This window comes from Scyliorhinus torazame, chromosome 10 (genome assembly GCF_047496885.1).
Source record: "Scyliorhinus torazame isolate Kashiwa2021f chromosome 10, sScyTor2.1, whole genome shotgun sequence".
NCBI lineage: Eukaryota > Metazoa > Chordata > Chondrichthyes > Carcharhiniformes > Scyliorhinidae > Scyliorhinus > Scyliorhinus torazame.
Genome location: NC_092716.1, coordinates 98,581,740 through 98,608,302, shown reverse-complemented (window position 1 = coordinate 98,608,302; position 26,563 = coordinate 98,581,740). Strand labels below are relative to the sequence as shown.

Here is a 26,563-nt window from a genome sequence, read left to right as displayed (position 1 = left end):
GTTCCTTTCTATTCAGCCTCATAATTTTATACACCTCAGTCAGGTCCCCCCACAATCTTCTCTGCTCCAAGGAAAACAACCCCAGCCTATCCAGTCTCTCGGCACCCTCTTTCGTGCAATCACTTTGGTCCGATAGTGTGGCGACAGAACTGCACACAGTACTCCATCTGTGACTTAACCAGTGTTTTATACAGCTCCATCATAACCGCCCTGCTCTTATATTTATGCCTCAGCTCATAAAAGCAAGTATCCCATATGCCTTCTTAACCACCTTATTTATCTACCTGTCTTGCTGTCTTCAGGGATCTATGAACATGCACACCAAAGCCCCTCTGATCCTCTGTACTTCTTCAGGTCCTGCCATTCATTGTATATTGTTCTAGGAAAACTGAAGGTTGGGAGGAGATTTGATAGTGTTCAAAATCGAGTGAGATCTGGATAGGGAGAAACTGTTCCCATTGGCGGAAGGGTCAAAAACTAGGGGCATCCATTTGAGGCGATTGTCAAAAGAACCATAGGGAAAACTTTTTTACCCAGTGAGCGGTTAGGGCCTGGAATACACCACTGCCTGTAACTGTGGCAAAGGCAGATTAAATCATGACTTTCAATACGGAATTGGATAATTATCTGAAGAGATAAAAATAATTCCAGGGACGTGGGACCAGCTGAAATACTCTTCCAGAGAGCGGGCATGATGGGCCAAGCGATTTCATTCTGTGGTGTCTCCAATCTATGATTACGTGGCATTTTATTCACGAATGCCTACTCACAAATTATCATAAGTGTTCATTAAGTACGATTAAAGAGTAAAGCGGTTCCCACCATTTCGCAAAGGACAGCGCAAGCTGTGCATGGAAAATCAGCAGAAACGCCTACAGTTCCCACAAAAGCCTATGTCTGGGCGCAGGCTCACTGTTAATGTGGGATCCCGCTTGGTTGATTGGATGTGAAGACGTGAGGACGTGGAGCTGTTCACTAGCTGGGTGGTGCTGCAACTGGAGAGAGAGCGAGGAGGGTGGGGGGAAAGCAATGTGTAGGCTGGCAATCGGAGGCAGCATTACTATAGGGAGAAACTGTATGAAGCACTAGCTGTATTCAGCCACAGTAGAGCCTGCCCGTGCTCCGCCCGGGGAATTAAATCTACACTTGCTGCGTTCAACCACAAAGAATATATGCCAGGGACTGGTTGCACACACCCAGAGGATGAAACCAGAGATTGGGTTAATCACTGCTCATGTACGAATCACTAGCTGCATTCAACCCACTGAAATTACAGCCAGGAACTGACTGAATTCAGCCACAGATAATAGAACAACATTGGTTTAGCTTCAGAAAGTTGCTTCAGGGACTGGCAGTTATGATCCCGCAAATATACCAAGGACCGGCAGCTTCAGTCGAGGATTAAATAAATCTGGCAGCTTCAGCCACGACAAATAGGACCACCTGGCTTTGACTCGGAGCAAATAACCCCGGACAGGCTGGATTTGGAAGAAGTGAGTACAACTGTAGTCTGTCTACCTCTTGCCAAACGTATACTAGCTATTGGGTTCCTTCTACAGTTTTTATTGCACGGTAGCTGGACCGGAGATGGATCCTTAAAAAGGTGCTGTGCCTTTCTTTAAACTAATTGTATGCTCTTCTTCTAACCCGCTCGTTGCCTTTAATTCTAATCGCTTTAGACAAACAAGGATCATACCGCCCAGAGTGTGTATGGTACACAGCTTAGATTATCCATACGGATCGTGTACTTTTTGAAACGTTTTTTTGCATTTACTGGAATGCCCATTGTTTGAGCCCCTTGGGCACATGTTGAAAACTATATGTAACCACCAGATTGGAATTAGGGTGATAATAAGTAACGTATTCACGAAATCGTGTTAACGGAGAACTGGATTACTTTAAAGTCTATAATTTTACTGTATGATTTTGGATTATAATAGTTCTCAGTGAAAACGTAGAATTATTTCTAGAGAATTAGCAGATCGTCATTCAGAATGCGAATATTACTTACTTGCAGTCGGATTTTCCTCATGCCCGCGCATTTTATCTAACAAGTAATGGTTATATAGTGGTGGGGGGGGGGGGGGGGGTCCAGTTTACTATTGTGTTGGGAGGTGCCAAACGAAATGTTTGGGTTTGGACAGCGGGGGTCCATAGACTGCTCTTGTGTTCATTGAATGGAAGACTGCCATGTGCTGTGTAGTAGATACCTTGTGTGGAATAGTCAATACAATGATTGAGGTACGTGGCCATTAGGGTGGGTCTGCTCGTCCCTCGGCATCTTGGTCAGACAGCCTTTGTGTGTGTGTGTACTATGTGAATGACTATTTCTCCATATCCCTGGGAGATTCTGTTGTTCACATAGAGGAACGAAAATCGCTAGGAAATGTGTGTGATCTCTCTCCAGTCGCAACCTTTAGAAGCACTTGCAGCTTGGATTCAGGACGTTGCTATAGGGATTATTTCCTACCGTGTAACCATCTCCGGACGAGTTGGCAGACTCAAGAGTCAGGGAACTGATGTTCCAAATTTCCTTGCTTGCCTACTCTCTGCCTCCCTTACTCTTTGTTCACCCCCCCCCCCCACCCCGATCTCTCTTTCTCTGTTCTTCCCCATTATTCCTCACTCACTTTTTGCTTCGCAGCCTGTTTTCTGTTTCTCTCCCCTCGCTATCAGTATCAATTCTGCCATACCTCAGCTGTCATTATTTCGACCTGCATCCCCCCTCCTCTACCCCTTCCTCACTTCACACATTCCACCCATCCCCCCTCCCTCCAACCACCCTCCTCTTCCAATTAATTCCTCCTCCTCCCCACACCTTTCGGCCCTCCCCTCCCTCGTTTCGCCTCCCGTCCTTTCTTTCCCTCCGATCCCCATCCCTGTCCTCTCTTCCCCCTCACTCCTTCTTCCGTCCCCTATTTAGTCTCCCTTCCTCTCCCTCCCCTTCACCTTCCCTCCACCCCCTCACCCTCGTCCTTCATCCTTCACTCCTTCATCCAACTCCCTTCACCTCCTCCCTCTCCTCTCCTTCACCCTTTCCCCCCTCTGCCCTTCAATCCTTCCTATCTCCCCTACCCCTCTCCCTTCCTCCTTTCTCTTTCCATTCCCCTGTCCCAACCTTCCCCTTCCCTCCACCTCCATCTATCTCCCTTAACACCCCCACACTCCCTCCACCCACCTCTCACACTCCCACCCCTCCTCCCATCCCCTCCTCCCCCTCCTCCCATCCCTTCCTCCTCTCCCCCACCTCTCCTCTCCCCACCCCCACCTCTCCTCCCCAACCCTCCTTTCCCCCTCCCATCCTTCTCGCCCCCACCTCCTCCTCCCCCCCTCCCCATTCCCCCCTCCCCCTCAGCCTCTCCCTCCTCCCCCTCTACCCCCACTCCTCCCCGTCCATCCCCACTCCTCCTCGCCACCCCCACTGCCCCCTCCCCACTCCTCCCTCTCCCCGTCCCCCCTCCCCCTCCTCCCCGCCCCCCCTCCCCCTCCTCCCCGCCCCCCTCCTCCCCGCCTCCCCTCCTCCCCGCCTCCCCTCCCCTCCTCCCCTCCCCTCCTCCCCGCCCCCCCCTCCCCGCCCCCCCCCCTCCTCCCCGCCCCCCCCCCCCTCCTCCCCGCCCCCCCCCCCCTCCTCCTCCTCCCCTCCCCCTCCTCCTCCTCCCCCCCCTCCCCCTCCTCCTCCTCCCCCCCTCCCCCTCCCCCGCCCCCTCCTCCCCGCCCCCCCCTCCCCTCCTCCCGCCCCCCCGCCCCCCCCTCCCCGCCCCCCCCTCCCCGCCCCCCCCTCCCCCTCCTCCCCGCCCCCCCCTCTCCCCCTCCTCCCCGCCCCCCCCTCCCCCTCCGTCCCCGCCCCCCCCTCCCCCTCCTCCCCGCCCCCCTCCCCCTCCTCCCCGCCCCTCCCCCCCCTCCCCCTCCTCCCCGCCCCCCCTCCCCGCCCCCCCTCCCCCTCCCCGCCCCCCCTCCCCCTCCCCCCTCCCCCCTCCCCCTCCCCCTCCCTCCCCCTCCCCCCCCCTCCCCCTCCCCCCCCTCCCCCTCGCCCCCCCTCCCCCTCGCCCCCCTCCACCTCCTCCCCGTCCCACCTCCTAACCCTCCCTCTTCGCCCCTCCCCCTCTCCCCCCCTCGACCACTACCCCCTCCTCCCACTCCTCCCCCTCCCTCCTCCCCCTTTCCCCCCCTCCCTCCTCCCCCTTTCCCCCTCCCTCCTTTCCCCTCTCCCTCCTCCCCCCTTTGCCCCCTCACTCCTACCCCTTTCCCCCCTCCTTTCCCTCCTCCCCTATCCCCCTCCCCGCCCTCCTCCCCTGCCGTCCTCCCCCTTTCCACCCCTCCCTCCTCCCCACTTGCCCCCCCTCCTCCCTTCCCCTCTCCCCTTCCCCCTCCCTTTTCTCCCCTCCCCTTTCCCCCCTCCCCTTTCCCCCCTCCCCTTTCCCCCCTCCCCTTTCCCCCCTACCCTTTCCCCCTCTCTCCCTTCCCCCCTCCCCTTTCCCCCTCCCCTCTCTCCCCCTTCCTCCCCCTTCCTCCCCTCCCCCTCCCCCTTCCCCTCTCCCTCCCCTCCCCCATCTCCTCCCCTCCCCCATCTCCTCCCCTCCCCTCCCCCATCTCCTCCCCCTCCCCCATCTCCTCCCCCCTCCCCCCAAAATATCCAGACTTGGCCTCATACTACCAATGTATTGGATTTCAGAGGTGCGGTCTTGGTCTCCGGCTTTTGCCACTATTAGCACCGGTATGAGTAGTTATTTAATCACATTGCTACTCTGATAAAATAACTAATGGTGTTTGATGCTGGCAGTGTGGACACTGTCCTGGACACACACTCTTTCCAGCGATGCACCGAATCCTGTGAAATGTTTCTGCTGCCTTTGTCCGAAGTTGTGCTGCTTCCTCGCTGAACTTGAACCTGGTTTAAATGTGAAACGTCTATGATCTCAGTTTGCTCTCTGGCCCTTTGTCCGTGTTTAGCGCTGGTGTGCCGCTTCATCGGCAAACCCGATAGGAGGCTGAAAGAGGAAGCTTTCTGGCCAGTTTAAGAGGTTGAGAAATGAGTCCTCTGACCGTCTGCGTTTTTCCCTTTGTTTGTCTCAATGTGTCTCGAAGCAGTGTTTGTGTTTTTCCTTCCGTCCCTTCTCTCCCCGACTATTTCTTTCTGTCTCCACCACACTCTCACCCCAATTTGGCTGGTGACCCCTCTCTTGTACCAAGAAAGCTCAACCAATGGGGTGATGGAGTTAGCAAGAAGAGGACAATGCATGAGAACTGACCGTGGAATTGAAATTTCGACGAGTCGGAGCAATTCCCTGTAGGCGTGGTGCAAAAAAACATGAGCGCTGTGATCCTAATTATTTCCATTGTCGAAAGAGCTTGTGCCACTTGAAGCAATGTTTGAAAATTCACCAATGACTCTGACGTTTCACACCAGAGCTTCATCATGATATGATTGGCGAATGTGAAGGTATCTTGCAAAAGTATTTTACAAAGATGTACGTGAAAAATTAGACTCAACTAGATGGGCAGAGACAATAAAATAATTAAAGCAACAAATAAACAGAGAAAAACGAATATCCTGACAATCATTAAATGTTCTATCCATAGGATAAAACTTGGGATTGGATTAGAAATTGATTGAAGCATATAACTGTTAAAGGGGTCATATCAGGGTGGGGAGGATTTGTTAATTGTATATTAATTGTGTGCAGGTGGTGAGCATTAACTTGAATCCCTATAAATAGACTGGAACTGTCCTTGTTGGATTAGGATGTATATGACGTATAACTTTGCAAATAAATATTAAAATGTATACAGGTTTTCTCCAATTCAGTCCTTCACCAACTGACTTTTGGGAGTAACAATTGGTGGAAGAGAGTGATTGCCTAAAGGGGAAGACCAAAAGCTAAGACAAATGTGTTCAGGCAGGAAACTGCAATTCCAGTAGCCAATGTGGAAAATTGCCGAAAGCAAGAATAAATTGTTGTTAAGTAATGGGTTAAGAGATATGCAATTAATTGACACTGATATGTAAAGGGGCTTCAGGTGGCTGTATAGTTAAGAGTTTTGTGCAAAGGCTGTTGGAATGAAATAAATGTGTGTTTGTGAAAAAGGAACAGAACTTTAGACTCTTCATATCACAGCAACTAAAATGTCTAACAATTGGTAGCAGAGGATGGTTGCTGTGTAAATGTGAAGGGTTGAAAGATACAACTTTTCCAGATCAAACCAAGGAGTGAGTGAGAAAAGAAAAAAAAAGGATATATGGCTGAACCGAGGATAAAGATAGCTGGATATGACTATCCTCCCTTATTTTCTGAAAGGGAATCGTACGACCAATGGAGAAGTGCAGTAGTTATGTGGACTAAGGTAACTGCTTTGGGAAAGAGAAAACAAGGTATGGCATTGGCTCTTTCTTTACCATTTGGCAGTAAAATCCGAAACAAAGTGCTTTCTGAACTGGAATTGGAAGAGTTAGACTCAGAAGAAGGTCTGGAGACTTTATTACATTATATGGATAAGATTTATAACAAAGATGACTTGTTAAGTGCGTATGAAGCATGGTCGGATTTTGATAAGTTCTGGAAAATGGAGGATATCTCCATGGAAGACTATATAATGGAATCTGGCAGACTATATAAAAGGCTGCAGAAACACAAACTGGAATTTCCACAGTCTGTGTTGGCCTTTAAATTACTTGACTGTGCTAGAATGAGCAACATGGATAGGCTCCTGGTTTTACTGATAAGGATACCTTATTCGAACAGATGACAAAAGCTTTACAAAAGTTTCTGGGGAAACATTCGATTCCGATGGCTCTGATGACCCAAATAGGTCAGCCTGCAATAAGGCAGAATATGGAAGATTCACTACTAACAGGATGGCAAAATCGTCTGGCTACGAACAGGGCTCAAGACTATAGAAGGAGACCGAGACAAGGAAATTATGAAGACAGAAACCCAGTTAGAACCTACAACAGGAAGATGAACCCCAGAAATGCATGGGGCATGATAAATCGATGTTTTCAATGTGACTCTCAATACCATTATGCTTTCAACTGTCCAACTCATTATGATAGAGTGTTTGAAGTGACACATGACAGGGAAGAGTCAGAAGAGGAAAAAGATAGTGACCAGAAAGTAGGCATTGTCCTATTGACAAGCAGTTTTATGCTGGTAATGAGGGTGTTGGTGCAGAATCCTTCAACTGTGCTGTATTGGACAGTGGCTGCACATCTACTGTGTGTGGAATTGACTGGTTAAAATGTTACCTGGACTCTTTGAATGCTGAAAATCGTAACAAGGTTAAGGAATTTGAAAGTTCCACAAGTTTCAGGTTTGGGGATGATAATACTTTGACGTCGCTGAAAAGAGTGCTGAACCCTTGCAATATTGCCGGAGTGAATCATTTCATTAGCACGGATGTTGTATCAAGTGAGATACCTTTGCTTCTGAGCAGACTGTCGATGAAGAAAGCACACATGAAACTGGATATGGAACAGGGTAAGGCAACAGTTTTTGGAAAGACGGTGGACTTATAATTTACACAGTTAGGACACAATTGTATTCCATTACTGACAAATAATATTTCAAGTAGAGTGGTTAAGGATGTGTTAATGGCAGTTGAAAATGGGACTTTAGCTGATAACCACGGGCTGGTTTAGCACACTGGGCCAAATCGCTGGTGTTGAAAGCAGACCAAAGCAGGCCAGCAGCACGGTTCAATTCCCGTACCAGCCTCCCCGAACAGGCGCCGGAATGTGGCGACGAGGGGCTTTTCACAGTAACTTCATTTGAAGCCTACTTGTGACAATAAGCGATTTTCATTTCATTTTCATAAAAAGCTTGTGGTATTAAAACTGCATAGGCAATTTGCACATCCGTCTCCTCGGAGGCTGAAAAATTTATTAAAGGATGCAGGGGTAAGGGATGGCGACTATACTAAACTGATAGAACAGGTTAGTGACTGCTGTGAAGTTTGTAGGAAGTACAGAAGGACACCAGCACGACCGATAGTAATCCTACCTTTGGCCAGGGATTTTAACGACATTGTGGCCATGGACCTTAAGATCTGGGATAAAGCAAATAATATATTTATTTTGCATTTTGTAGATTTAGCAACCAGATTTAGTCAATCAACGATTGTACAAAGTAAAGAAAAGAGAGTAATTCTGGATCAAATGGTGGAAAAATGGATAGGGACAGGAATGGGTCCACCGGCAAAATTCCTTACGGACAATGGGGGAGAATTTGCTAATGATGAGTTTATGGATATGTGTGAAAACATGAATATCAGAGTGATGAATGCGGCTGCAGAAAGCCCATTTAGTAATGGTGTCTGTGAAAGAAATCATGCTGTCATCGATGACGCTTCGGAAAACTTTGGTAGATCGACCAAATTGCAGGCTAAATTCAGCTTTAGCATGGGCAGTAAATGGAAAGAATTAATTGCAGATGGTTGGGGGCTGTAGTCCTTATCAATTAGTGTTTGGTAGAAATCCTAAAATTCTGTCCATTTTGGATGGCTAGCCTCCAGCTTGGGAGAGGACTACAATTAGCTCTGGTTTTGCTGAACATTTAAATGCATTACATAGCAGTAAAAAAGCTTTTTTGGAAGCAGAAGTCTCTGAAAGAATTCGCAGAGCTTTAAGACATAATGTACGGCCATCAGATGCTGTTTTTCAGCAAGGAGGCAAGACTATAAGAGAGACAATTCTAATGAATGGAATGGCCCAGGGAAGATCATAGGCATAGATGGCAAAACTCCACTGACTTTAGTGTCATCTGTAAATGTACTCACCCACCCTTCTTCGCCCTCCTCCAGGTCATTTATAAAAATGACAAACAGCAGTGGCCCCAAAACAGATCCTTGTGGTACACCACTAGTAACTGGACTCCAGTCTGAACATTTCCCATCAACCACCACCCTTTGTCTTCTTCCAGCTAGCCAATTTCTGATCCAAACTGCTAAATCACCCTGAATCCCATGCCTCCGTATTTTCTGCAGTTGCCTACCGTGGGGAACCTTATCAAACGCTTTACTGAAATCCATTTTCACCACATCAACTGCTTTACCCTCATCCATCTGTTTGGTCACCTTCTCAAAGAACTCAATAAGGTTTGCGAGGCAAGACCTACCCTTCACAAAACCGTGTTGACTATCACTAATCAAATTATTCCTTTCCAGGTGATACATGCTATCTCTAATAAACCTTTCCAAGATTTTGCCCACAACAGAAGTAAGGCTCACTGGTCTATAGTTACCGGGGTTGTCTCTACTCCCCTTCTTGAACAAGGGGACAACATTTGCTATCCTCCAGTCTTCTGGCACTATTCCTGTAGACAAAGATGACTTAAAGATCAAAGCCAAAGGCTCAGCAATCTCCTCCCTAGCTTCCCAGAGAATCCTTGGGTAAATCCCATCCGGCCCAGGGGACTTATCTATTTTAACACTTTCCAGAACTGCTAACACCTCCTCCTTATGAACCTCAAGCCCTTCTAGTCCAGTAGCCTGAATCTCAGTATTGTCCTCGACAACATTGTCTTTTTCCTGTGTGAATACTGACAAAAAATATTCATTTAGCACCTCTCCTATCTCCTCGGACACCAAGCACAACTTCCCACTGCTGTCCTTGACTGGCCCTACTCTTACCCTAGTCATTTGTTTATTCCTGACATATCCAAAGAAAGCTTTAGGGTTATCCTTGATCCTACCTGCCAAAGACTTCTCATGTCCCCTCCTGGCTCTTCTTAGCTCTCTCTTTAGGTCCTTCCTAGATAACTTTTAACTCTCGAGCGCCCTAACTGAACCTTCATGTCTCATCTTAACATAAGCCTCCTTCTTCCTCTTGACAAGTGTTTCGACTGCTTTAGTAAACCACGGTTCCCTTGCTCGACCACTTCCTCCCTGCCTGACAGGTACATACTTATCAAGGACACGCAGTAGCTGTTCCTTGAACAAGCTCCACATTTCCATTGTGCCCATGCCCTGCAGTTTTCCTCTCCACCTGATGCATCCTAAATCTTGTCTCATCGCATCATAATTGCCTTTCCCCCAGATATAACTCGTGCCCTGCGGTATATACCTATCCCTTTCCATTACTAAAGTAAACATAATCGAATTGTGGTCACTATCACCAAAGTGCTCACCTACCTCCAAATCTAACACCTGTCCTGGTTCATTACCCAGTACCAAATCCAATATGACCTCGCCTCTCGTTGGCCTATCTACATACTGTGTCAGGAAACCCTCCTGCACACATTGGACAAAAACGGACCCATATAAAGTACTCAAACTATAGCGTTTCCAGTCAATATTTGGGAAGTTAAAGTCCCCCATAACAACTACCCTGTTGCCTTCGCTCTTATCCAGAAACATCTTTGCAGTCCTTTCCTCTACATCTCTGGAATTTTTCGGAGGCCTATAGAAAACCCCTAAGAGGGTGACCTCTCCTTTCCTGTTTCTAACCTCAGCCCATACTACCTCAGTAGACAAGTCCTCATCAAACGTCCTTTCTGCCACCATAATACTGTCCTTGACTAACAATGCCACCCCTCCCCCTCTTTTACCACCTTCCCTGAGCTTACTGAAATATCTAAACCCTGGCACCTGCAACAACCATTCCTGTCCTTGCTCTAGCCATGTGTCCGAAATGGCCACAACATCGAAGTCCCAGGTACCAACCCATGCCGCAAGTTCACCCACCTTATTCTGGATGCTCCTGGCATTGAAGACACACTTTAAACCACCTTCCTGCCTGCCGGTACACTCCTGCAACTTTGAAACCTTACTCATGACCTCACTATTCTCAACCTCCTGTATACCGGAGCTACAATTCAGGTTCCCAAGTCCCTGCTGAACTAGTTTAAACCCTCCTGAAGAGCATTAGCAAATTCCCCCCCCCCACCCCCCCCAGGATATTGGTACCCCTCTGGTCCAGGTGTAGACCATCCCGTTTGTAGAGGTCCCACCGACCCCAGAATGAGCCCCAATTATCCAGAAATCTGAAACCCTCCCTCCTGCACCATCCCTGTAGCCACGTGTTCAACTCCTCTCTCTCCCTATTCCCCGTCTCGCTATCACGTGGCATGGCTAACAACCCAGAGATAATAACTCTGTCCTAGATCTAAATTTCCACCCTAGCTCCCTGAATTCCTGCCTTACATCCCTATCCCTTTTCCTACCTATGTCGTTGGTACCTATGTGGACCACGACTTGGGGCTGCTCTCCCTCCCCCTTAAGGATCCTGAAAACACGATCCGAGACATCACGCACTCTGGGAGGCAACACACCAACCGCGAGTCTCTCTCGTTCCCACAGACTCTCCTATCTATCCCCCTAACTATGGAGTCTCCAATGACTAATGCTCTACTCCTCTCCCCCCTCCGTTCTGAGCAACAGGGACAGACTCTGTGCCAGAGACCTGTACCCCATGGCTTACCCCTGGTAAGACCCCCCCCCCCAACAGTATCCAAAGCGGTATACTTGTTACTAAGGAGAACGACCACGGGGGATCCCTGTACTGACTGCTTCCTCCCAGCCCCTCTCACCGTCACCCATCTATCTTTATTCGCCGGAGTAACTACATCCCTGAAGCTTTTATCTATGACCACCTCTGCCTCCCGAATGATCCAAAGTTCAACCAGCTCCAGTTCCCTAACGCAGTTTCTGAGGAGCTGGAGATGGGTGCACTTCCCACAGATGAAATGAGCAGGGGCACTGACGGCGTCCCTCAACGCAAACATTCTGCAGGTGGAACATTGCACTACCTTCCCTGCCATCCCCTCTAGATAAAAAAAAAAGAAAAAGAAAGAAAGAGCTTACCTGTTATTCACTCCCCTTCTCAGCAAGCACTCACTCAGCAACCTCTGCGTCCCGCACGATAACACCTGAGGTTAAATAAAAGAAAAACTACTTACCAGTCACCAGCCAATCCCTTACCTGCAGGCTGTAACGTCATGGTTCAACTTCTTTTTACTTCTATCTGCCCTCGAGCCTTCCTCTTGATCTTTACAGCGGCTGTTGTTTTTTTGGTTAGAGGAGGGGGAAGGGAGGGAAACACTGAAGAAGTGTTTCAAGTTTAAGTGTCACTTGACAACAGCTCCTCCATAAACCATCTTCAAGTTAGGGTGAGCACATGGACGTATGCAAATTTACCCCGCAACAGCCAATCAGCAGCTCCACTCTACTACCCTCTGCTGGATGCTTGTCTTCACTTGAACAGCTAGGATCTCTTGTTCAGGTACACCTTCAAGTTAGGGTGAGCACATGGATGTATGCAAATTTCCCCCGCAACAGCCAATCAGCAGCTCTGCTCTACTGCCCTCTGCTGGATGCGTGTCTTCACTTGAACAGCTAGGGTCTCTTGCTCAGGTACACCTTCAAGTTAGGATGAGCACACGGATGTATGCTAATTTCCCCCGCAACAGCCAATCAGCATCTCCGCTCTACTGCCCTCTGCTGGATGTTTGTCTTCACTTGAACGGCTAGGGTCTCTTGCTCAGGTACACCTTCAAGTTAGGGTGAGCACACAAGCGTATGCAAATTTCCCCCGCAACAGCCAATCAGCAGCTCCGCTCTACTGCCCTCTGCTGGATGCTTGTCTTCACTTGAACAGCTAGGGTCTCTTGCTCAGGTACACCTTCAAGTTTGGGTGAGCACACGGACGTATGCAAATTTACCCCACAACAGCCAATCAGCAGCTCCACTCTACTGCCCCTGCTGGAGGGACAATATAACCCTATCAATTAGTCTTGGGGGAAAATTCCAAATTGCAATCTGTGCTGTGTGATAATCCTCCTGATCTTGAAGGTACTGCAATTAGTTCCACTTTTGTCTGAATATTTGAATGCTTTACATGTAGGGAGACAGGGGGCTGGATTCTCCCAAAATGGGACTATGTCCCCACACTGGCGTAAAAAACGCTGGTGTTTCACTCTGAAGATTCATGTGGAAAAATGGAGCCGATTCACTGACCTGCAGGGGGCTAGCAGGGACCCAGAGTAGTTCACGCAGCTTTAGCTGCAGATACGGGCCCCTGCATGTCCGGTTTTGAGTCCACGCATGCGCAAGGCAGTGGCCCCCAGCCACGGACTCGGACCGCGGAGGCAGATGAAAAATGTAGACCCAGCCTGAACGGCGGCACACCCGAAGATCCAACCGTGCCGATCTGTTCCCGGCCGCCTATAAGGCCCCCCCCACCGGTGTCCTATTCCCCCAACCCCCCACTAGGGCAACTGTGGACTGAGACCGCAACCACCACGCGAGCATCCCGATTGGCGACAGGTGGTTAGAACCACACCGTCGGGAACTCGGCCTGTCTGGAGTGGAGGATAGCTGGGAGGGCCTCTGGCAATGGGCCCCCAGCCACGCGGAATACTCCCGACTGGCCGAGTTCCTGACGGCCAGAATCGCTGAGCCCGATTTTGGCGTGAAGTTCGATTATCTGCCCGCACGCCAAAGGCGATTTCAGCGTGGGGCTGCGGAGAATCCAGCCCAGGATTTCATCAAGGCTGAGGTCTCCAAAGATCCAGAGAACACTGAAACATTGTATAGGACCATCTGAGAGGGAATTTAATTCAGGAAATTTTGTGTAATATAAAAGAGAGGGTCAGAAGGAATGGAAAGAGAACAGGTCATGATCGTAAGACAGTACTTATCAAACGTAGATATCAAACTGAGGTTCATTCCTTAATTAGAATTAATTACAAAATCTCAGATAGAAATAAATATGCTGTTGCCTTTTTTTACTCGCTATAAATATGGCAGTCAATAAGGTTGCCCTTCCTTTGTCTAGATATTGATATTATATGGCTTTCAGAGTCGCCAGGTATCAAATGATACCACCACAAGGTTCAACCGGATATCGATCAAAGACCCAACAACCAGTTAGTTAGTTCAAGTTCAATAATACTTTATTTACACACAAGATTACTATACATGCAACATAAACACTACTAGTTAAACTACACCTAACAACTATGACAACCTGTACTTAACTTCAGGCATCCAGCCTAGGTCAGAGGAACAGTGGCCTTTGTTCGAACTTGATCTACTGGGTCTGGAGAAGTAACTACTGTTCAGCTGGGCTCATCCGTCTGGTAACGGGCATTGAACTTGGACTTGCTTCTGGCCGTGGTGCTGCAGTTGGAGATGGACGTTGCTGGAGCGCCAGGTCCAAAACAGATCGAACACATGGCAGTGTTTCTCTTTATCCTTGGGGTGGTTTTGCACTCTTTTGGGCGGTCCTTAGGTTTGGACCCAATTAATTGGGCAGTTCTCGATCACTGCCTTCGATCTGAGCCAATAAAGGGGCGGGTGCCTTGATGGCTGGGCGTGTCCCAAGCGGTCATTGACCTTGCTGTTTATGCTTCCTGAATAAAGGGAGTGGCGCCAAAATGACTGGACTTCTATCAGTTACCTGAGCATCAATCCTTTGTCTTATGGAGATGGGCCATTAAGGGTCTTACAGGAGCAGATGATATAATGCTACAATTCAGTGCAACATTCTCTCATTGTAATTAAAAGGGCACTATTCAATCCCAGGATCAGATTTCCCCTGGATCCAACCTGGTACACCCACCCACTTTTTTCCACTCCCAGGTATTCAAATTTATATTTATCCCCCCCCAATATGTCCTGTTACTGTGTTCCTGTGTCATACTCATCAGAAATTCTATTGTATCACCCACTCCTCCTGTCATGGACCTTGTAACACTAATTACTGTCGTTCTTCCTGTAAATTGATAAAAAAATATAATTTCTTTGAGGCGTAGTACCAAATATGATATCTTCAATACCTGACCCAATGTTATCTATCAGGCTTCGAGCCACCATATCAAATATCCTCCCCTGAGCCTGCACCCTCCACCTGTGAGAAACCCGGCACATGCTCAAAATCTGGAGAGAATTGAAAAATGCCATTCACTCCAGCATGATTATATTTTCGCAATTTCAACCCACCTCTCTGATGCACCACGGGAGTCCGGGAATCTCATTTTAATCTATTAGCATGTCTGTTATAACCCCAATGGAGGACTATACAATTTCCCGTGGCCTCCCTGGAATATGAACTTCCCCTGTAAAACAGGCAGGCTTTCACCTTTAAGGGGACGGGGTTGCCCCTTTACAAGCAGAGCCCAATGTATAAAAACCCCGGCCTAGCTGCAGGTCATGGAAGGAGACCCTGAGGGAAGTAGAGGGGTATTGTAATTATATAGAATTAAACGTTGTTCTATAATTTCTACTTTTGTCTATGCGTTCTGCGAACCGCAGATTCAACAATTTCATTAGTGCGCATTCTCCAGGCCTTCCTCCTTCACGGAATATTCACCAGGCCATGCCGGCGTCATTTACAATAGGGTTTTCCTAGATCCAGGCATGAGGCAGTTGAGGGGATTCCTCCGGAGCATCGGGTGCCGACACATTTAAATGAACGTAATGGCTCACTTAAATAAGCTCATCTGGATCTCGTCCTCACTGGGCGAGATCCAGATTAGCATATTTAAGTGAGCCATTAGATCCCAACGTCTCGAGAGATCTTGTTCCGAATGTTGCAAATCCAGCAAGAGACCTCTCTCAAGCTTTAAGAGCCTCATCACCACCGAATCGGGCACAACAAGGCCATCCGATCACACCCTGTGTCTGGATCTTTGCTTATCTCCTGCTGTATGGTTCCAATGTCTCAACTAATGCAAAATTATCAAATATAGTTCACAGTTAAAGCTCATATGTTGTGTCCCTTTCCCCGAACTCTATCTCCTGCCCATAATCATTTCCTCATACCGTTTTGCACATGCATCTTATCTCGTTCAGTTCGTCTGGAGAGACTTTACAGTCCAATAAAATGTTCTTATAATACCCTTAAAATTGAAGTCAAACATTTCTATTTGATTCCAGGCATTAACATGTTTTGCTTTTGTCTTCTTCCCCTTAAACAACATTTTGATTTTCTTGAAAGTAATCAACTAAATCGTGCCTGACCTTTTTCATTTTAAATTGATCCCCAAATCAAATGGCAGTGTTGTTCAGCTGACAGGTTTAGTTTGTGTTTAATTTTTTTTTTTCTCCAAAAAACAGTTCTTCTTGAACTCTGCCACAAATTGGATTTCTGCCAAACTCCTTCAAAACTTCAGGCTTATCTTTATTTAGGGAACAGACTTACAAGCACATTTTAACAATTTTTCCAGTACAACAACTTGTAGCATTTTGAATTAATGTCAATTGTTTTCAAACCTTAAAAAAAATCCCTTTCGTCTTTGAGAACTTTATCAGGAAACAAACCTCAAATCTTTAAACTTTGAAAGCAGTTTCCAACTCAATGTCGATCAAACTGAGGATCAATTGTTTCAGAATTACAATTCGCACTATCAAAATTAAAGCTCTACGTTTTCAACACGTATTCTTTATTTTAGATGATAGCATAGTTTGCCAAATAAAACATGATGAAATGTTTGACATTCATTGGTCACACCTGGCCTAAATACGTTGTCATTTTTTTAAACAGGTAAAGTAAAGCCTTGAGACCATGATTGTGCTGTGGCATTGAAGGTCTACAGATAAATTCTCAGATTCTTGAAGCTACTAGAAAGCTAGAATCCACACAGAGTGAACACGCATGAAACAAAGGGTAGAATGCAGAAATACTGGTCTGTGCGCGGTTTGGAGTCATATACTGAACAGCGGACTGGTGCTACTGCGTGGAGCTCATGGGCGGAGCCAGTGCAGCAAGTGTAACGTTGATAACAGGCTCGGCGGATTCGTCATTGAGAATAGGCTTGGCGGATTATGTCAGTGGCCGAATTTCCACGTCAAAGTCCGATGGATCTGCGTCCGGCATCTTGGCATCCTGGAGCTCGACAGCCAGCGGAGCCTGGAGCAGCAGGGGCGACGGAACATGCAGAACCGGGGTAGCCGCGATTGGGTTTGGCAAATCAGGGATGCCGCTATGGAGGTGGTCCACATGCCTGTTCGATTCAAGGCCTTGTGGTCACATTTTGTGGGTGTCCAGTTTGGTCTGTGACAACACCACGCCCGGGATCCATGTCTGGCCAAATCTCCTGGAGCGAAACCTCGCAGGGACGTACAGAGGGCCCTGTCCGCCTTGGACCTGTCCTGACTGTGGTGGACCTTCCGACCAATGTCCGAGATTGCCAACCTCAGTCGTGTGTGGAGCAGGCATCCCATCAGTAGTTTGGATGGCGCGAACTCTGTCATGGCTTGCAGCGTGGTCCGATAGCAGAAATGGAACCAGGCCAACCGAGTCTCCCAAAATCCAAAGGTCTGCTTACACATGTCTTGCTTGAACATTTGGACCACCCATTCGGCCAGTCCATTGGAGGCCGGGGTGTACGGAGCGGTGTGCACATGGCGAATCCCGTTTGCGGTCACAAATGAGCTGAACTCAGTGCTGGTGAAAGCCGTCCCATTATCTGAGACTAACACCTCGGTTATCCCATGAGTGCTGAATGTCTGCCGCAGGCGTTCGATTGTGTCCTTCATGGCAGTTGCCTGCATCTGGTGGACTTCCATTCACTTGGAGTGGGTGTTTACTAAGACGAGAAACATGGAGCCCTGGAACGGCCCCGCAAAGTCAATGTGGTGGCAGGACCAGTGTCAACCTGGCCATTCCCATGGGTGGAGTGGCGCTGCCAGAGGCAATTTCTGGTGCTCTTGGCAGGGCACACAATGCTGGCCAAATTCCCGATGTCGGCGTCTATTCCTGGCCACCAGACATAACTGCAGGCCAGCATCTTCATCTTGGATACTCCCTGGTGACCGTTGTGGAGGTCGTGCAAGAGCGGGACTCATCCACGTTCCGGAACCACGACAGACGTTCCCCACGGAATAAAGCCATCCCGACCCTCAACTCTTGGATCTTGGCCCTCCGATCATCTGGCAAAGCGTGTGCTGGGCCCCATATAAGATCATGTGTCGGAAGCAAGACATGTGCTATAAGGAGACACAACGAACATCAGTATAAGTAGTTTGGCAACAATTTGGACGATGAGAGCCATCTGTTTACTTCAGAAAAAGCTGCTCATTGTGGTTGAGCCCATTCCCATAGTTAGCCCTTTTTCAACAGTCGTTGGTGGGGGTGGGGGGAGGGGGGGGGGGTGGCTTAATAGTGTTGCCAGGTTGAGGATGAATTTCCTGTAGTAGCTTACGAGCCCCAGGAAAGAATAAAGCAAGTTCCGTTGGACCCTCTGGCACGGGAGTCTGTCCGAAGGCTCGAACCTTGTCCTTGACAGGGTGTAAGTTGTGACGATCCACGCGGTATCCTAAATATTTGACTCCCGCTGCCTTGAACACACATTTCTCCTGGCACAGGTGATCGGCAGCCTCCTTGAAACACCGTAGGACTTTGACCTGGTTCTGTGGATTCTCCTGTTTGGAGGAACCCATAATCAGTACATCGTCCAAGTAGACTCAGGCAATCCCCGCACGATGTTCTCCATCACTCGCTGGAAGATAGCATATGCCAAGGAGACCCCAAAAGGCAAGCGGGTATATTCATATAACCCTTGGTGCATATTGATTGTCACAAACTGGTGGGAGCCCGGGTCCAAAACCAGCTAGAGATATGCGTCGCTCATGTCTAATTTTGTAAAGATGCAACCACCATTGAGCTTTGGGTATAAATCCTCAATGTGTAGAACTGGGTAACGGTCCAGACGGGAAACACAGTTCACCATCATTTTGAAGTCGCTGCAAAGACGTACAGAGCTTCATCCCAGTCGGAGTACTGTGCGGGGCGTATAATGCCCAAGCTTTCCAAATGATGCAGTTCTGTATCCATTTCAGGCCTCCGTGCACATGGGACTGACCGAACACGAAAATAGCGCGGCTGCACCAATGGATCAACACTAATTCTTGCCCCTGCCTCTTTTATGGTGCCCATGCCCTCCTGAAAGACATTGGTGAATTTTGCCAAGACCCCTTCTGGCCCATGTGGGTACATGTGGCAGAGATGCTGCCAATCCAAGCGGAGGTGCTGCAACCAGTCACAACCCAACAAACTCAGTCATACCAATACCAACTGTACATTTGCCCATTGCTGCCCATATGTGACCGGGACCACTGAGGTACCTGCAATTGTCAATGGTACCCCCCGTATACGTCACCAGTCGGGCATCGGCGTCCCATGGAGCCAACATCTGGATGCCCAACCGGGTTATGTAGAACGGCGACACAGCTGACCATTGAGACTGCCACTCCGGTATCCATCTCTATCTGTATTGGATGCCTGTTTACCTGAGGTGTGGGCTGGATCGTTGCCAGAGTAACTGCTGATACGAGCTGTCGTCTTCGCCTTACCGATCGCCAGGCAGAGAATTTGGCTCGGATGAAAGTCAACACGCTGCCCTGGGCCTCAGAATGGCTCTAAGACCTGGCCGTATTCATGAGGCTGGAAAAAAAAATCAAATTCAGAATAAGAAGGATCTAACAGAGCTTCCACACCACGTGGAGCAAATTCACAATCTTATTCACAGACCTGTTTGCAACCAGCAGCCAGTCAGACTAGCTAGGGGGCGGGGGGAGGGGAGGGATAATAGAAATGGGGGGGGTAGGGATAGCTGCCCAGAGAGAGGAGAGCTAGAGAAGAATAGGGAAGGAAGGAGGAGGAAGGCCATCTCCTGCATGGAGCACAGGCCTCCCCTATCTGGGGAGAAACAGAGGTAACAAGCAGAACCACCCCCACTCAAAGGCCTAAAGACTAAGGGCGGAGGGAGCCCCCCCCCCCCATCAACGGAATGAAGGCTAAAGACAAATATGGGGGGAGACTCCAAATGTACCAGAATACAGAAGGAGGAAACAAGAAACAACTCCTACCACTAAGTGACAAATACCCTAGTGAACCTGTTCTGAAAATTGAACTTTGTTGTACAAATGTAAATACTATCCAGCGTTAAAGCCCCAGTCATGGATATGATGACAAGGAGGGGCCCGAGATTGGTCATTCAGGCCTATGTTAGTGTATGATACTTTGTGTGAAAGCCAGTTTTTCTTTTCATTTTTTCCCCTCGTGTTTTTTTCTTTGTTCTGTAACTGCCATTTAAATACCAATAAAAATATTTTCCAATCAATTAATCAATCAATAAATCAATAAATACATACATACATACATAAATAAAGGGACCTTCGAGGTTTCCACCTACAGCAAAAATCAAAATGACCAAAGCTCACATTTCCTTCGTGTCTGGGTGTCACTGCTCACTACACCCTCCAGGGTATACCCTCTCTCACTCTCTCTCTTTCTCTCTCTCCAGAACAAAAAGCTTCAGTGCATTAAATATTCATTCTCTTTTACTAACATCAATTAAAACATTTTTCACTTTTTAATCCCTGCCTGTACTAACTGAGGTAAAAGGACAAATGGTTTTGTCGCTGGACTAACAATCCAGTGATCCAGCGTAATTTCCTGGGGACTGAGGTTCCAATCCCACTGTGGCAGGTGATGAAATTTGAACTAAAAGTCCAACGATGACCATAGAACCATTGTCAACTGAGGTTGGCATGGTGGCACAGTGGTTAGCATTGCTGCCTCACAACGCCAGGGACCCGGGTTCGATTCCAGCCTTGGATGACTGACTGTGGAGTTTGCAGTTTCTCCTGTGTCTGGCTGGGTTTCCTCCGGGTGCTCCGGTTTCTTCCTGCAGTCCAAAGATGTTGGGTAGATTGGCCATGATGAAATTGACCCGTAAATTAGGTGGGGTTATGAGGATAGGGTGGGGAGTGCGCCCAGGTAGGTTGCACTTTCAGAGGGTTAGTGTTGGACCGAATGGCCTCGTTCTGCACTGCAGGTAATCTGTGGTTCTTAGGTGCAGAACATTACTCTTTCCTTCTCCTCTAGTAGCACGGTAGCATAGTGTTTAGCACAGTTGCTTCACAGCTCCAGGGTTCCCGGTTCGATTCCCGTCTGGGTCACTGTCTGTGCGGAGTCTACACGTTCTCCCCTTGTCTGCACAGGTTTCCTCCGGGTGCTCCGGTTTCCTCCCACAGTCCAAAGATGTGCAGGTTAGGTGGATTGGCCATGATAAATTGCCCTTAGTGTCCAAAAGGTTAGGAGGGGTTATTGGGTTATGGGGATAGGGTGGAAGTGAGAGCTTAAGTGGGTCGGTGCAGACTCGATGGGCCGAAATGCCTCCTTCTGCACTATATGTTCTATGTTCTCTAGGTGAAAAGTAATCTTAAAATCTTTTTTACCCTTTTGGCCACATAATCATGGAAGCGTAAGAATGCATTTCCGTAGGGTAATACTGTTCACAGAAAGTCTTTCTGAAACCACCCAAAGAGGCAACACATGCAGATGGAAAACTACAAAAACTAAAAAATGCATCTATGGTCTAAATTATGCTCTCCAAGCTGCCTTGTCTTTTGGTGAGATCTGTTTTATTGAATATCAGCCGTGTTCAACTAAAAGCAAATGCTGCAATTTTTATTGGTTCAATGAGGAGTGTAGAAGAGCATGCCCAAGAGCAGAACCAGGCATATTCTACCGAAAGAACAGTGTAATACCAATCTAGTGAAACTACAACATAGGCTAAAGGGCAGAAGCAGCATCTTTTAGACTCTGCTTCGTGATCCCACATCCAAGCGACCAGATCAATGTTCTGCAGTCCTGCAGTCTTGAATGATGGTCGACAGTAAAACAACTAACTGGATGAGGCTCCACAAAAGTTCCCATTCTCAATGATTGGAGAGCTTAGCACATCAATACAAAAGATAAGGCGGAAGGATTTGCAACCATCTTCAACCAGGAGTGCCAAGTGGATGATACCCTGATCACCCCCTGATGTCCTCAACATCACAGGTGACAGTGTTTAGCCAATTTGATTCACTCTGCTTGATATCAAGAAACAGCTGAACATTCTGGATACAGAGAGGGCTATGGACAATGAGAACATCCCAGTCATAGTACTGAAGACTTATGCTCCAGAACAAGCCACATCTCTAGCCAAACTACAACTGCAAGATTGGCATATACCAACAAAGTGGAAAATAGTCCAGGTTTATCCTGTCCACAAAAAGTAGGACAAATCCAATATGGCCAATTATTGCTCCATCATTCTACTTCTCAATTGCCAGGAAATAATGAAAGGTCTCATCATCAGTAAAATAATAATAATAATCGCTTATTGTCACAAGTAGGTTTCAATGAAGTTACTGTGAAACGCTCCTAGTCCCACATTCCAGCATCTGTTTGGTGAGGCCGGTATGGGAATTGAACCCATGCTGCTGGCATTGTTCTGCATTGTTCTGCCAGCTGTTTAGCCCACTGTGCTAAACCAGCCTCTGTGACCAAATGACATTACCAAATGTATTACCAAATGACACTTACTCAGCAGTAACTTGTTTACTCAGTTTGGGTTCTGCCAAGGTCACTCAGCTCCAGATCTCATTACACCCTTGGTCCAACCATGAACAGAAGAGTTGAGGTGAAACCATAGGAATCTTACGGTGGAGAAAGAGGCCATTCAGCCCATCGTGTCTGTGCCGGCAAAAAAAGAGGAAAAAGAAATTTGCTGCTCATTTCCAGCATCTAACCTATAGCAGGTTACAGCACTTCAGAAGCAGATCACACCTTTTAAATGAGTTGTGTGTTTCAGCCTAGACCACCAACTTAGACAATGAATTACAGATGCCAGGTGAGAGTGACTGACCTTGTCATCAATCAGCTTTTGACCAAATATAGCATCAAGAATCACTGGAAAAAGTTAAAATAAATAGGAATTAACAAGTGTGTATGAGGGGCGGGGTATAAAGGGGGTGCAGCAGGGCAGCACGGTGGCATACTTGTTAGCACTGCTACCTCACAGCGCCAGGGTTCCAGGTTCAATTCCAGCCTTGGGTGACTGTCTGGGTGGAGTCTGCATGTCCTTCTGTGTCTGCATGGGTTTCCTCCGGATGCTCCAGTTTCCTCCCACTGTCCAAAGATGTGCAAGTTAAGTGAATTGACCAAGGATTTGTAGGTTGGGCGACATTACAGGGACAGGGCAGGGGAGTGGGCTGCGGTCGGGTGCTCTTTCGGAGGGTCGGTGCAGACTTGATAGGCTGAATGGCCTCCTTCTGCACTGCAGTTAAAATAAAAATCTCGCCACTAGTTGTATCATATCTAGCACAAAGAAGCAGTTGTTGAAGACTAATCAGCTCATCCCCAGGACATACATGCAGGAGTTCCTCAGGATCGTGCTCTAGGTCCAACCATTTTCAGTTGTTACATTTATAATCTTCTTCCAACATGAAGTCAGAAGTGCGAATATTGCTGATGAATGCACATTTGCTTGTGTAACTCCTCAGATACTAAAGGAGAAGGGCAACAGATGCTTGGGAACACTACCACCTGCATTTTCCTTTTCGAGCCATTCCATTCACCATCCTAACTTTAAACTATATGGCCATTCTTTCACTGCCGCTGGGTCAAACTCCTGGTACTCCCTTGACTATGAAAACAGCATCGCGGATGTACTTTCACCACAAGGATTGCAATGATTCAAGAAGGCGGTTCACCACCACGTTCTCAAGGTTAGTTAGGGATGAAAAATTTGCTTGCCTTGTCCACAACGTTCACATCCCATTAATTAATTTAATAATAGAATCGTAAAGGAAAACGTACAGGTATCTTCATGATTTCTTATAGGGTGGTACTGTGGAATTTATTATTACTATTGGGCATAATTTAACTGAGAAATGTATTTTAAAAAAATGTTTATCAAACATTTTTCAAAGTAAACACAATCATAAAAAACAATTCACCAAATTACACAATAAAAGAACAAGACTAACAAACACAAGCACATATTAACAACCCCAAAAAACACAATTAAACCCCCTAACAGCTTACAGTGACTAGCTCTTAAAAAAAGGAAATTAATGGCTGCCATCTTATGTCGGACGCTTCTACCGACCCTCTAATGGTCTACTTAACTTTCTCCAAATGTAAGAAAGACATGAGGTCACCCAACCAAGCCGAAGCACGGGGCTGAGTAGGAGACCTCCACCCAAGCAGAATTCCTGTTCGGGCTGTCAACGAGGCGAAGGCAAGGACATCCACTTTCACCCCCATCTGAATCACCGCCGCGTCTGATGCCCCAAAAATGGCCATCAGCAGACATGGATCCAAATCAACATTGAGTATCTCCGACATGGTGTTGAAGAAAGTGGCCCAAAAGCTTACCAACTTGGGATAAGGCCAGAACATATGACTGTGGTTAGCTGGCCCCTGAGAGCAATGCTCACATTTGTTCTCCACCCCAGAAAAAAATCCACTCATCCTCGCGTTAGTCAGATGCACCCTGAGCACCACCTTGAATTGGATCAAACTTAGCCGAGCATATAAAGATATGAGTTGACCCTGTGAAGGGCCTCACTCTGTACCTCAACATCCAGGATAGGACCCAACTCACCCTCCTATTTTCTCTCCAACCCCTACCCCACCCATGACTTAAATGTTGAGTCCAAACCCGCTGGTAGGAAGAGGTGGCTATTGCAGGGCTAGCGAACATAAGGACATAAGAACTAGGAACAGGAGTAGGCCATCTGGCCCCTCGAGCCTGCTCCGCCATTTAATGAGATCATGGCTGATCTTTGTGGACTCAGCTCCACTCTCCGGCCCGTACACCATATCCCCGAATCCCTTTATTCTTTAGAAAGGCATCTATCTTTCTCTTAAAAATGTTTAAAGAAGGAGCCTCAACTGCTTCACTGGGCAAGGAATTCCAGAGATTCACAACCCTTTGGGTGAAGAAGTTCCTCCTACACTCCGTCCTAAATCTACCTCCCCTTATTTTGAGGCTATGCCCCCTAGTTCTGCTTTCCCCGACCAGTGGAAACAACCTGCCCGCATCTATCCTATCTATTCCCTTCATAATTTTATATGTCTCAATAAGATTCCCCCGCATCCTTCTAAACTCCAATGAGTACAGTCCCAGTCTACTCAACCTCTCATCATGATCTAATCCCCTCAACTCTGGGATCAACCTAGTGAATCTCCTCTGCACTCCCTCCAGTGCCAATATGTCCTTTCTCAGGAAAGGAGACCAAAACTGAACACAATACTCCAGATGCGGCCTCACCAACACCCTATACAATTGCAGCATAACCTCACTAGTCTTGAACTCCATCCCTCTAGCAACGAAAGACAAAACTCGATTAGCCTTCTGAATCACCTGTTGCACCTGCACACCAACTTTTTGCGACTCGTGCACCAGCACACCCAGGTCCCTCTGCACAGCAGCATGTTTTAACATCTTACCGTTTAAATAATCCATTCTGCTGTTATTCCTCCCAAAATGGATAGCCTCACACTTGGCAACATTGAATTCCATCTGCCAGACCCTAGCCCATTCACCTAACCTATCCAAATCCTTCTGCAGACTTCCGGTATCCTCTGCCCTTTTTGCTTTACCACTCATCTTAGTGTCGTCTGCAAACTTTGACACATTGCACTTGGTCCCCAACTCTCAATCGTCTATGTAAATTGTGAACAACTGCGGGCCCAACACTGATCCTTGAGGGACCCCACTAGTTACAGGTTGCCAACCAGAGAAACACCCATTTATCCCCACTCTCTGCTTTCTGTTAGTTAACCAATCCTCTACCCATGCTACACTTTACCCTCAATGCCATGCATCTTTAGTTTATGCAGCAACCTTTTGTGTGGCACCTTGTCAAAAGCTTTCTGGAAATCCAGATATACCACATCCATTGGCTCCCTGTTATCTACTGCACTGGTAACGTCCTCAAAAAATTCTACCAAATTAAGTCAGACACGACCTACCCTTTGTGAACCCATGCTGCGTCTGCCCAATGGGGCAATTTCCCTCCAGGTGCCCCGCTATTTCCTCCTTAATTCCAGCACTTTCCCTACAACCGAAGTTAAGCTTACCGGCCTATAATTACCAGCTTTCTGCCGACCTTTTTTAAACAGTGGTGTCACGTTTGCTACTTTCCAATCCTAGCGAAGACAGGGATCAAATTACTACCTGAACTGCTTCCAGATTCTCAGGCTGGACGCCATAACTGGATTCAGTGAAAATCGTACCGCAGAGAAAGGCAACAATATGATTACTATGGCACCAAGGCTAGAAACTGTGCAGGAGCTCTCCTTAATTTGTTCTCATATGGAACCAGGATCGCTGAACCACAACAATAGCTTCTGAATATTGGCTGCCCAATAGTAAAACAATAAATTGGGTAGAGCCAAGCCTCCAAACTGCCTATCTCTTTGGTGAAAAGCCCAACGGATCCTTGGAGTCTTAACTGCCCAAATAAAGGAGGACATAAAATCATTGACTTTGACTAAAAAGGACTTGGACTGAAAAATGTGGGGACATTGAAAAAGGAATAAAAATCTTGGGAGTACATTCATTTTAATAGTCTGAACCCTGCCCACTAAGGACAGGGGAGGTTATCCCACCTCTGTAAGTCTGACTTGACACCATGGACCAGACTATTTAATTAATTTAATTTAAATTTATGAAATGAGGCCCAATTGTGGATCTCCGGACCCCCAGATAATGAAAGCTAGCCTTGCCAAAGTGAAAAGGTAGCGACCCCAGTTGGACTCCCCACCCCGGGGGATTGATGGGGA

General features: G+C 47.5%; 1 protein-coding gene across 1 annotated transcript in view; it reads left to right on the top strand.

The window, feature by feature from the left end:
• Positions 1 to 995: 995 nt before the first annotated feature.
• The window catches only part of smpd3 (sphingomyelin phosphodiesterase 3), a 565,394-nt gene continuing 539,826 nt past the window's right edge, over positions 996 to 26,563 (top strand). The window contains exon 1 of the mRNA XM_072518478.1: positions 996 to 1,493. The gene's annotated coding sequence lies outside the window, so the exon portion shown is untranslated. The remainder of the gene's footprint in view (positions 1,494 to 26,563) is intronic.